This window comes from Tamandua tetradactyla, chromosome 23 (genome assembly GCF_023851605.1).
Source record: "Tamandua tetradactyla isolate mTamTet1 chromosome 23, mTamTet1.pri, whole genome shotgun sequence".
Taxonomy (NCBI): Eukaryota; Metazoa; Chordata; class Mammalia; order Pilosa; family Myrmecophagidae; genus Tamandua; species Tamandua tetradactyla.
Genome location: NC_135349.1, coordinates 24,001,218 through 24,013,059, shown reverse-complemented (window position 1 = coordinate 24,013,059; position 11,842 = coordinate 24,001,218).

The following is an 11,842-nucleotide window of genomic DNA, read 5'->3' as shown; positions in this document are numbered from 1 at the left end:
AGCTTTCACAATGTGACTATGTGATTGTGAAAACCTTGTGTCTGATGCTCCTTTTATCTGCCTTACCAACAGACAAGTAAAACATGTGGAATAAAGATGAATAATAGGGTAAGCAAATGTTAAAATAAATTCAGAGTGAAATGCTGGTGATCGGGGAGGGGGAGGGGTGGGGGTAATGGTATGTATGAACTTTTTTCTGTTTTCTTTTTATTTCTTTTTCTGAATAGATGCAAATGTTCCAAGAGGTGATCATGATGATGAATGTGCAACTATGTGATGACATTGTGAATTGCTGATTATATATATAGAATGGAATGATCAAAAGTTACAAATGTTTGCCTTTGTTGGGTATTTTAAAAAAATTTAAAAAGTCATTAAAAAAAATCCTGCTTTCACACTGAAGGGCAGAGCCTACAGAATACTGTATATTCAAAAGACAAAAAGAAGCAGCAGCAATATCTTGTTCTCTAATTCATAGACAAATTAGTGTGTTTGTGGTACTTTGGGTTTTTAATACTTTTTGTGGGATACTAATCCCTAAACATTGCCTTCACTCCACCTTTGGTCCTTCTGAGCTCTGTCTCAGGAGCTGGACCATTATTATTATCCTTGTAAGAAATACTTAAGCTTTTGTTGTTGTTTCTGTAAGCAGTTTTTCCTCTCTTCCTTGCTGGTGGTTGAGGTGGGTGGGGCAGTTTGGTTAGGTAGTGTTTATACTGCAGTCTCAATATTTGAGTTAAACTGCTTTTTTGTAAATGAGTGAGCTGGTTGTTAGCAGGTTTATTTTTCCTGCTGTTGATTGTTACTCGTACATTAACTTTTAGAATGTGGGCTGGTGAGATTAATTTATTTTAATATCCCAGCTGGAGAGATGGCCTTTAACTGACTGAAAGAGGTTTGTTGTGATTTACCTTTTTTCCTCCTGTCCTTTTTCTTCAGTGATCCCCAACAATAGTTTTAGTCAGCATTGTTTAAAAATGGAATTTATGTCCTTGTAGATTAATGCCCTCTAATCAAATCTGAAGCAGGTGTTTTCTCTTGGACTTTATTAAAAAGGACTTAAAAGGAAGTTTAGATGGATTTGTGGCACAAAAAAATTCATTTAATGTCAGCTAATGCAGGCTGCTAAACCTATGGCCACTGAGTGTCTGATTATATAGGAAAGAATATCAAGGCAGTATTTTTGAGAATATAGCTATGTTATTACTTATCTGTTGGAGAACAGTCCAGACTTTATTATACTCTGCCTACAATGTTGAGTTTAAGGATTTGGGAAGAGTGGGATTGTTAAACGTATTGCTTCCTTCCTTGGAAAAGTAGAAGTCTACAAGTAGTAGTAATGCACATGTCACTATGATCTCCTCAACTGAAAGAACTGACTTATACTGGAATATTCTCTGGCACATAGACAAGTGGCTTTAATGGGTTGATAAATTTTTGTAAGATGGGAAACATCTGAAGTTTTTTCATCTTTTCTTCCCATAGTCCCATCTCCAATATTTAAATTTTTTTTTATTGTCAATACTGATGGCCCATTACAATGTCCCATTAGATTTTATAACAGTGCACAGGGCTTTTCTCTCACTTTACTTTAAAAGAAAGTTTGGTTCATAACATTTATCCTCTTTTGTAAAATTCTACTATGAAAGTCTCATCTCTCCAGATATACTATTTACAAAATGTTTATGCATGTTTTATAATCCTAAGTTCTTATTTGAAAATGTGAAAGTATAATGGACTTATTAAGTATAACAGTCTTACTGAGTGCCAAGAATAATACAGAAAAGGAAGATGGTTGATGAGTGAATATATAGGGTTCTAATTTTAAGATAGTAAAAATCTACAAAGACTACACTGTTTTTTAAGCATCAATTTCTTAAGCAGTCCAAATCAGCTTAGAAGAAAGGTTTCATATTAAGCACCTTTAACCTTCATGGATAAGCTTCAGCTTCCTCTTGCCAAGAGAAGAGTGCTTGAGTTAGAGAAGACATTAATTTGAAGAATTTACTCTTTGTAAATATCAAAATAGATTTTGATATGTAAGATGACACTTCCTTTATTTCTATAATAATTTTGCCTGGACTTTCTAATCAGTCCTATGAATGTATCCCTAAATGTGGTTATTGAAAACAGAATAGCTGTCTCATGACTAATTAAATACGTGTTTTTTAAGGAGGGAAAAAAATTAAATTTTGAATTGAGTGTGTAGGCTCCTTGTTATTATAATTTCTTTTTTCCACACTAGTCAATAATTTAACCTAAATCGTAAATGTGTGTAAAGGGTTAATTGTCCTGCATCAAACTTGAATTAAATAATTCCATCCACTTAAGAAGGTAGAAGCTGTACACTAATTCGTATGCTTGTGAATCAGTAAAGACTGAATGAGTGCCCCATGTTGAGTTGGTAATTTTGACTTATGATAAAAATTACCTTCTTGGAGGTAATACAGTAAATGATTTTATTAACTGGAAGATTACAGAATGTGGCCGTATTTCAGTACAGTTTTTACTTTGGGGTGAAGAAGAAAAAATTTTATTTATGGTGATTGATTTAGGCTCTAAAGAGCAGAATCTGCAGATAAATCTATGCAATATATAATTTGCCCAGATTTGTTTTCATTTGGGTAAGGAAATTCTGAAATATCCCCCAAAGCAGTTTACTTACCAATTGAAAGTCCTTCAAAAATAGAGCTATTGGAAATCATTGTGTGTGGTGGTAAAAGAAATGCTCCCTCAGTGTTTTGGAGGGAATAACTTTTAAAATACTTAAATGGCTAAGTTTACTTGGTGCAGTTAAGAATTAAACTTGTCAATTTTAACATTGCTGTTACATCTGAAATAAACTTATGTGATGTTCTGCTAGTAATCTGTGATCTCTGCTAAATGTCAAAGAAAATCCTGCATTGTATTGACATTTATTTTCTGGGATCAACAACTATGTGTGGTCATTGATTACTGTTACCCATATTGATTTGTTTACTTTCACATTTCTTTAAGATCTAATGCAAAACTCATTAAACTAGACCAACTATAAAAAAAAAAAAAAAAAAAGACGGTCCCAATGTGCCACATCATTAGCCATTATGGAAATGCAAATCAAAACTACCATAGGATACCACTTCAAGACCACCAGGTTGGCTAGCATTAAAAAACCAAAGTACAAGTGTTGATAAGAATGCAGACAAATAGGAGCCTTTTCTAACAACATTTGTTCAAGGGAAGTTTTGTGTTTAACATCTTAAACTTATTTTTAAGTGTACAATGCAGTGGCATTAATTACATTTACGTTGTACTACTATTACCACCCTCTTAACCCAGAAACACAGACCCTGTTCACCTCTAATCTAATTTCTGACTCTGAAATTGCTTATTCTGGATATTTCATATAAGTGGAATCATATAATGTTTACTCTTTTCTCTAGTTTATTTTATTCAACATAATGTCTTCAGGACTCATCCATGATGTCTCAGCACCTCATTTGTTGTAATGGTTGAATAATATTCCATTATATCTATAAAACACATTTTGTTTATCCATTCGTGTGTCGATGGACACTATGGTTTTTCCACCTTTTGGCTCCTGTGAATGATGCTGCCATGGACATTGCTGTACATATATCTCTTGAAGCCCCTGTTTTCAGTTCTTTGGGGTATATAGGAGTGGAATTGCTGGGTCATATGGTAATTTTATGTTTAACTATTTGAGGGGTTGCCAATCTGTTTTCCATAGCAACTGTACCATTTTACGTTCCCACCAGCAATGCACTAGGGTTCTAGTTTCTCTACATCCTCCCCAACACTTCCAATTTTCCATTTTTTTAGTAACAACTATCCTAGTGGGCATGAAATAGTATCTCATTACAGTTTAAACAATTTTTTTATTTTAAAATTAATTCAAACTTCCAGGACAGTTGTAAAGATAATACAAACCCTATACAGAGAACTCCAACAAACCCACTGCCCTCCCACAGATACCCAGAACCACCAAATTTAACATTTTGCCACCTTTGCCGTATCATTCTATCACCTGTCTATTTTCTGAATATTTAAGAGCAGGTTGCAGACATTGTACTCCTTGAACATGCATATTCCTTATGAACAAGGACATTCACTTAGTGCAGTTCTCAAGCTCAAGAAATTTAATGTTGATATGAAGCTTACGGTCTCTATTCCAGTTTTTTCTTATGTCTCAATAATGTCCTTTTGAGCCTTTCTCCTCAATTCTTAGATCCAATCCAGTGTCATATATTGCACTTAATGGGGATTATCTCTTTAGTTTCTCTTTTTCTTTTTTAATTCTGAAAACATGCACAACATAAATCTTCCCATCCCAACCTCTCCCAAGCATACCATTCAGTGGGATTAATCACATTCACAAGGGTGCAGTACCCTCAGCACAATCTACTTCTGGAACATTCCTTGCACCTCAAAAAGAAGCCTTACACTGCCCCTGCTCCTCACTGCTGGTAACCTATGTTCTATCTTGTCTCTATGGGTTTGCATATTCTCTGGTACTTCATTTGTGGTTACCATGATCTTAAACTTAACTTCCTAAATTTATAATAATCTCATTAGTTTTGATACCAACTGAAAAACTTCAATAGCATACATGTTCTTATTACCCCTCCATCTCTCTACCTTTGTATAGTTCTTCTGACAAATTACATTATTTATACATTATGAGTCCAAAACTATTAGTTTATCATTACATTTCCTTTCAACCTACAGAACACCCTTTAGCATTTCTTACAGGGCTTGTCAAGAAGTGACAAAGTCCCTCAGCTTTTGTTTATCTAGGAATGTCTTATTCCCTCCCTCATTTTCAAAAGACAATTTTGCCAGATACAGAATCCTTGGTTAGCAGGTTTTTGCTGGCAGTACTTAAATATGTCTCCCCACTGCTTTCTTGCCTCCATAGTTTCCAGTGGGAAACTGACAATTTTATTGAGGCTTCCTTTTATGTGACATGTTGCTTCTCTTACAGCTTTCAGAATTCTCTTTGTATTTGACATTTGATAGTTTTGATTATAACATGGTGCAATATTGGCCTATTTGGGTTTATCCTATTTGGAGTTTTTTGAATATCTTGGTGTGAATATTGTCTTTCATTATTATATATGTGTATCTAACATTATGCTTTGGATGTGTATTATCATGTCTTTCTTAATTTGGAAAGTTTGAAGGCATTATTTCTTTAAATATTCTCTCTGCCCCTTTCTCTCTTTCTTCTTCTGGGACTCCCACATTATGTATATTGGTATGCTTGAAGGTGTCACACATATCCTCAGGCTCTGTTAATTTTTCTTTATTCTTTCCTCTTTCTGCTGCTCAAACTGAATGATTTCACTCGTCCTATCTTCAGGTTCACTGACTCTTTCTTCTGCCAGCTCCAATCTGTTGGTGAACCCTTCTAAGGAATTTTTAATTTCTGTTAACTGTGGTCTTTAGCTCTGTTTGGTGTTTTTTCATGGTTTCTCTTTCTCTATTGTTACTTTTTGCGTTCATTAATTTTTTACTGATCTCCTTTAGTTCTTTCTCCATGTTTTCCTTTAGCTCTTTGAACATATTTAGGAGCATTTTAAAAAAGTATTTATCTATAATGTTCTAGGTTGTGTGGTCATTAATGGTTTCTAATGCTTTAATCTTCTTTGCCTGGGACATCGCTTCCTCTTTCTTAATGCGTTTTGCAATCTTCTGTTGATACTTAGATATTTTCATATTTTAGTGTATAATTGTAATGTAAACTCTGAGGCATCTGTTCCTTAGGCTTGTATCCAGTTAACATTATGATAGAATTTTCCCTGCATGCCAGGAGCTAACAAAGAGGAAAAAGAGAAAATACCTTTCCCCTTCTTTGTACATTGACTCATGCAAGTGCTTTCCTCAGGGCATAGCCATACAATAAGTTTGGAGAATAGCTCAAAGCATAGGGTGCTCTCTGATCCTTTCTGCATATGTCTTATATTGGGCATGCACACCCATGGACTTAGGAATTCCCTCATTTACATGGTTCAATTTGTCCCCTCTTCTCTAGGAAAGCATTTCCTTACAGTTTCAGGCATTGAACTGTCTGTTCTTCAGCCAGCAGTCCCTTGCCTCAGGCAGCACGTCTTGACTGCTCTCTCCTGGTATTCTGTAGGAGAGTTCTCTGAGCTCCCTTCTGCATGCAGGGCAAGTTCTGGGTCAATGAGTCCCTCAGGCTACCATCAAACAGATTGGGTCAGACAGACAAGCTCACAGCATGTGGTGAGAGTTAGTCTGCTCCGTCTGGAACCAGGACCTGGACTGGGAAGATGGGTGGGCACTTTGCTGAGCCATGAGATCCTATCTTTTTTCTTGACTCAGTGCTGTCCCTGTTACTGCAGTCCTTTAACTGTTTTCTGGAGCTTTTATAAAGATGTTTCTGCCTATTCTTGCTAGTTATTCAAAGCTTCTGTAGAGCTCCGCAGCATTGAAGTATCTCACGCCATCATCTTGATCCAGTACCATACTGTTTTGATTACTCTAGTTTCTAGTGAATTTTGAAATTGGCAAATGAGAGTCCTCCAACTTTGTTCTTTTTCAAGTTTGTTTTGGCTATTTGGGGCCCCTCACAGTTGCACATGAATTTGTTGATTGGCTTTTCCATTTCCCTAAAAAAGGCTTCTGGAATTTTGATAGGGATTGTGTTGAATCCGTATCTCACTTTTGGTGGTATTGCCACCTTAAAAGTATTGTCATCCATTCCATGAACATGGAAGTCTTTTTTGTTTTCACTTTTTTAAATTAATTTTTTAATTAAAAAAAAATAACAACAAACAAATGCAAACACTTTTAACTTATGATCATTCCATTCTACATATATAATCAGTAATTCACAGTATCATCACATAGTTGCATATTCCTCATTATGATTGTCATGGTCAGGTTCATGTGTCAACTTGGCCAAGTTGTGGTACCTGTTTGTCTGGTTGGGCAAGTGCTGGCCTGTCTGTTGCAATGAGGACCTTTCATAGAATTAAATCATGATCACTTCAGCTGCATCCACAGCTGATTCCATTTGTAATCAACCAAAGGGAGTATCTTCTGCAATGAGTGATGCTCAGTCTAATCACTGGAAGCCTTTTAAGGAGGATTCAGAAGAGACAGGCTCTCTTCCTGCTTCGGCTGGTGAGCCTCTCCTATGAAGTTCGTCCAGACCCTCCATTGTAATCATCGGCTTCACAGCCTGCCCTGCGGATTTTGGACTCTGTGTCCCTGCAGTCATGTGAGATACTTTTATAAATTTTATATTTGCGAGTGTTCCCTGTTGATTCTGTTTCTCTAGAGAACCCTAACTAATACAATGATCATTTCTTAGAACATTTGCATCAATTCAGAAAAAGAAATAAAAAGACAAGAGAAAAAAATTCATACATACCATACCCCTTACCCCTCCCTTTCATTGATCACTAGCATTTCAATCTAAATTTATTTTAACATTTGTTCCCCCTATTATTTATTTTTATTCCATATGTTTTACTTGTCTGTTCACATGGCAGATAAAAGGAGCATCAGACACAAGGTTTTCACAGTCACACAGTCACATTGTGAAAGCTATATCATTATACAATCATCTTCAAGAAACATGGCTACTGGAACACAGCTCTACATTTTCAGGCTGTTCCCTCCAGCCTCTCCATTACATCTTGACTAATAAGATGATATCTATATAATGTGTAAGAATAACCTCCAGGATAACCTCTCAACTCTGTTTGGAATCTCTCAGCCTTTGACATTTTATTTTGTCTCATTTCGCTCCTCCCCCTTTTGGTTGAGAAGGTTTTCTCAATCCCTTGATGCTGAGTCTCATCTCATTCCAGGATTTCTGTCCCACGTTGCCAGGAAGATCCACACCTCTGGGAGTCATGTCCCATGCAGATGGGGGAGGGCAGTGAGTTTGCTTGTTGTGTTGGCTGGAGAAAGAGGCCACATCTGAGCAACAAAAGAGGTTCTCTTGGGGGTGACTCTTAGGCCTAATTTTAAGTAGGCTTGACTTATCCTTTGTGGGGTTAAGTTTCATATGAACAAACCCCAAGATTGGGGGCTCAGCCTATTGCTTTGGTTGTCCACACTGCTTGTGAAAATATCAAGAATTCAACTTGGGGACGTTGAATTTTCCCTCTTTCTAACCATTTCCTGAAGGGGACTTTGTAAATACTTTTTTATTCATTGTTCAAATCACTCTGTGATTTATTGGGACATCATTCTGGACAAACCAGCAAAATCTCATGCGCTACTCAAGGTTCCATGTACTTATGGTGAACATGGAAGTCTTGACATTTATTTTAGGCCATCTTTAATTTCTTTTGGTACTGTTTTATGTTTTTAGTGTACATATCTTTCACCACCTTGAAAAAGTTTATCCTTATGTATTTTATTCGTTTAGATGCTATTGTAAATTGAATTGTTTTCTTGATTTCCTTTTTTGGATTGCTATTGTATAAAAGTATAATTGATCTTTGTATTTTGTTCTCGAACCTTGCAACTTTGTTGAATTCATTATTAGCTTGTAGTAGCTATCTTGTGGGATTTTCTATATATAGATCATGTCATCTATGAATAGAGATCATTTTAATTCTTCTGTTCCAATTTCTTTAGCTTTTATTACAATTTCTTTACCTTTATATCTTTTCTTGCTTAATTGCTCTGGCTAGAACTTCCAGTACAATGTTGAATAATAATACTGATAGTGGCACCCTTGTCTTTTTCCTGATCCTAGGGGAAAAGCTTTCAGAATTTCACCGAGTATGATATTAGCTGCAAGTTTTTCATAAATGCCCTTTATGCTGTTGAGAAATATTCCTAGTTTTGAATATTTTTCTCATGAAAGTCTGTTAGATTTTGTTAAATGCCTTTTCTGCATAAAGGTGATTGTGGTTTTTTTCCCCCTTTGTTCTATTAATGTAGTATATTATGCTGATATTTTCTTATGTTTAGAATCAATCTTGTATTCCTGGAATAAAGCCCACTTACTTAGCCATGTCTTATAATCCTTTTAATATGCTATTGGATTTTGTTTGCTAATATTTTGTTGAGAACTTTTGCATCTATATTCACAAGGTATATTTATCTGTAATATTTTTTCTTGTACTAACTGTATCTAGAATTGGTATCAGGGCACTGCTGACCTCATAGAATCAGTTAGGAAGTGTTTCCTCCTCTTCAGTTTTTTGGAAAAGTTTGAAAAGGATTGATACTAATTCTTTGAACATTTGGTAGAATTCACTAATGTAACCCTTTAGTCCTGGAATTTTCTTTGTTGGGATGTGCCAGTCAATACACTTTTAACTCAGTAGTTTGTTCTGGAACTTTCATTTTTTAAAAACATACTTTTACTGCTATTTCTTGATATCCTCATTTTAGACTTTATGGGCATTGTGTTATTATACTTCTTGCTTTAGTCTCTAGCCTCATTTCTCCTCACTAGTACTCCCAACATATTTAATACAATAAATTATTCAAATAATGTAAATAATGTTTCCTGCACATGGCATGCTATAATTACTCTTTTTTTTATTTTTATTTTTTTTACATGGGCAGGCACCGGGAATCGGACCCGGGTCCTCTGGCATGGCAGGCAAGCATTCTTGCCTGCTGAGCCACCGTGGCCTGCCCCATGCTATAATTATATTTCCTTTCTTATATAGCCATTTGCTTTTCTTGAAGTTTCTAATTATTTTTCTTTTCTCCTTGTATTATCTGCCGTGGCTGCCTCCCTAAATTGTTTCAGATTACCAAGGATAACATGTCAAATCCTAAATCCCCAATTTTTTTTTTCCTAGAATACCTTTCTTTCTTCTTGAGCCTTTTGTCCTCTCTCCAAACTGGATGGGGTCTGGGCTGTCTTCCTCTTGCTGTCCTGGATGGTAACCTGCTTTCTGTGATCAGTGTCCTCCTCTTTTTCACTCTGATATGAGCCATATTTTCTTCTTCTTTATTAGAAAAGTTGTGGGTTTACAGAACAATAATGCATAAAATACAGGGTTCCAATATACCACTCTATTAACACCTTTCATTGGTGTGAAACATTGACATAGGCCATCTTACTGATTTGTGATATTGGGCCCTCCCCCCATATTTGGAATGTCCCTGCAGTTAGGCAGGACCCTAGAACAACTTGTTTTCTAAACACATGGCTGGTCAGTGGAGATAAGAGAACAAGACCTAACATGTCTTTGCTACCAGGAGCCCAATTTCATCCTAGAATCTCTCCTTGCTTAGCTGTCTTGCTTGCACTGGTTCCGCACTAATCTTCCCCTCTTTGTTCATAAATATTCTTCATTATCACTTATCAAACTGACATTTTCAGTCAAAATGTCTTTATATTTTCTGGCCCTACACTAGCAGTTTTTCACCTGGAATACTTTCTTGCTCTTAGTGTGACTTCTGGTAATCTTTCCTCTTAACAATTATATGCTAATTTTATAACTTTAACACTTAGTTTTTGGGGTACCTTACTGTTTTAGTTTGTTAAAGCTGCCAGAATACAATATTCCAGAAATGGAATGGCTTTTAAAAAGGGAATTTATTATTAAGTTGCAAGTTTTCAGTTCTAAGGCTATAAAAATGTCCAAACTAAGGCATCCAGGGAAAGATACCTTGGCTCAAGAAAGACCACTGGTTCCAGAACACCTCTGTCATCTGGGAAGGTACGTGGCTGGCATCTGCTGGGGTCTTTGGCTTCTTATTTCAAAATGGCTTCCCTGGGGGCATTTTCCTTTTGCATCTCCAAAGGTCTCTGGCTGTGTGGGCTCTGAAGCCTTTCCCAAAAAAGCTTCACTGTAAAGTTCACTGTAAAATTCTTTAGAAAATTATTAGAAAATGTTTCTAATAAAATATTTGGTTGGGTGAAGCTTAGTTCTTCAAATTGTAAAAAAAGCAACATTTTTATAACCTGCATACCCATGTGGGTGAGGTAGCAAAAGATTTGTCCTCTTGCTTTGGGCCTTCTGATGAGATGCAAATGCTGTACAGACCATATTACCTGGCCTGTATTTTCCTATAAAGCTGAGAAAGACAGTATTTGATTAAAGCTTGTTGCATCTTGTGAATCCAGTAGCCAATTCTAAGGTGTACCCATCGCTATCAGTGAAATAAAAATAATGGTTAATATATTTAAAAAGAAAAGACATGGTAGGTACCTTTATACCTATCACATTTTTTCTCAGACAATCCTGTAAGGTTGACATTAGCTCCATTATACAATTAAGGCAACTGAGGCTCAGAATATGCTTAAGGCCACATAGTTTATAAGGAACTGAGTTCATAAGGAACTCAAGAGAGGCTATATGGTAAAGTACATAAAAAACACCTAGTTCCAATTAAGGATCATTTTTGGAATCTATGGGGGCAGACGAACAGTCTTTTGTACAAAAGAGGTATTTGAGGCACCCAGCACCCCTTGTGGCTTGGAGTAAGTATTCAAGCTTAAGACATGTTTTGTCCCACCCACCTCCTTGTTTATTCCCTCCACACTTTCAGTTCAAAAGTAGGGCTACCAGATCTTGTGAAAGAAAGTCTAAACGGACTTTCAGGCCCCAGATTACAGAGTGGTTCCTAGCAAAGGAGGGGCACAAGATGGACGCCCTGTGCTGACGCAATTAGATTTTAACCATGCACAGGCTGGAGAATGAAACTTAAGCTTACAAGAAATAGGATGAGGAAAAGAAACCTAAGCGCTGGCCAATCAGCTTCAAACAAGTTTCCTGTTGTTTCACATTTCCAATAAGCCACTAGAGCAGAATATGCCCAACAACTGCCATTTCCCTTTTTTGGACTATAAATTTCCAATACACCCCCCCCCCCTCCACCGAATGCTTTG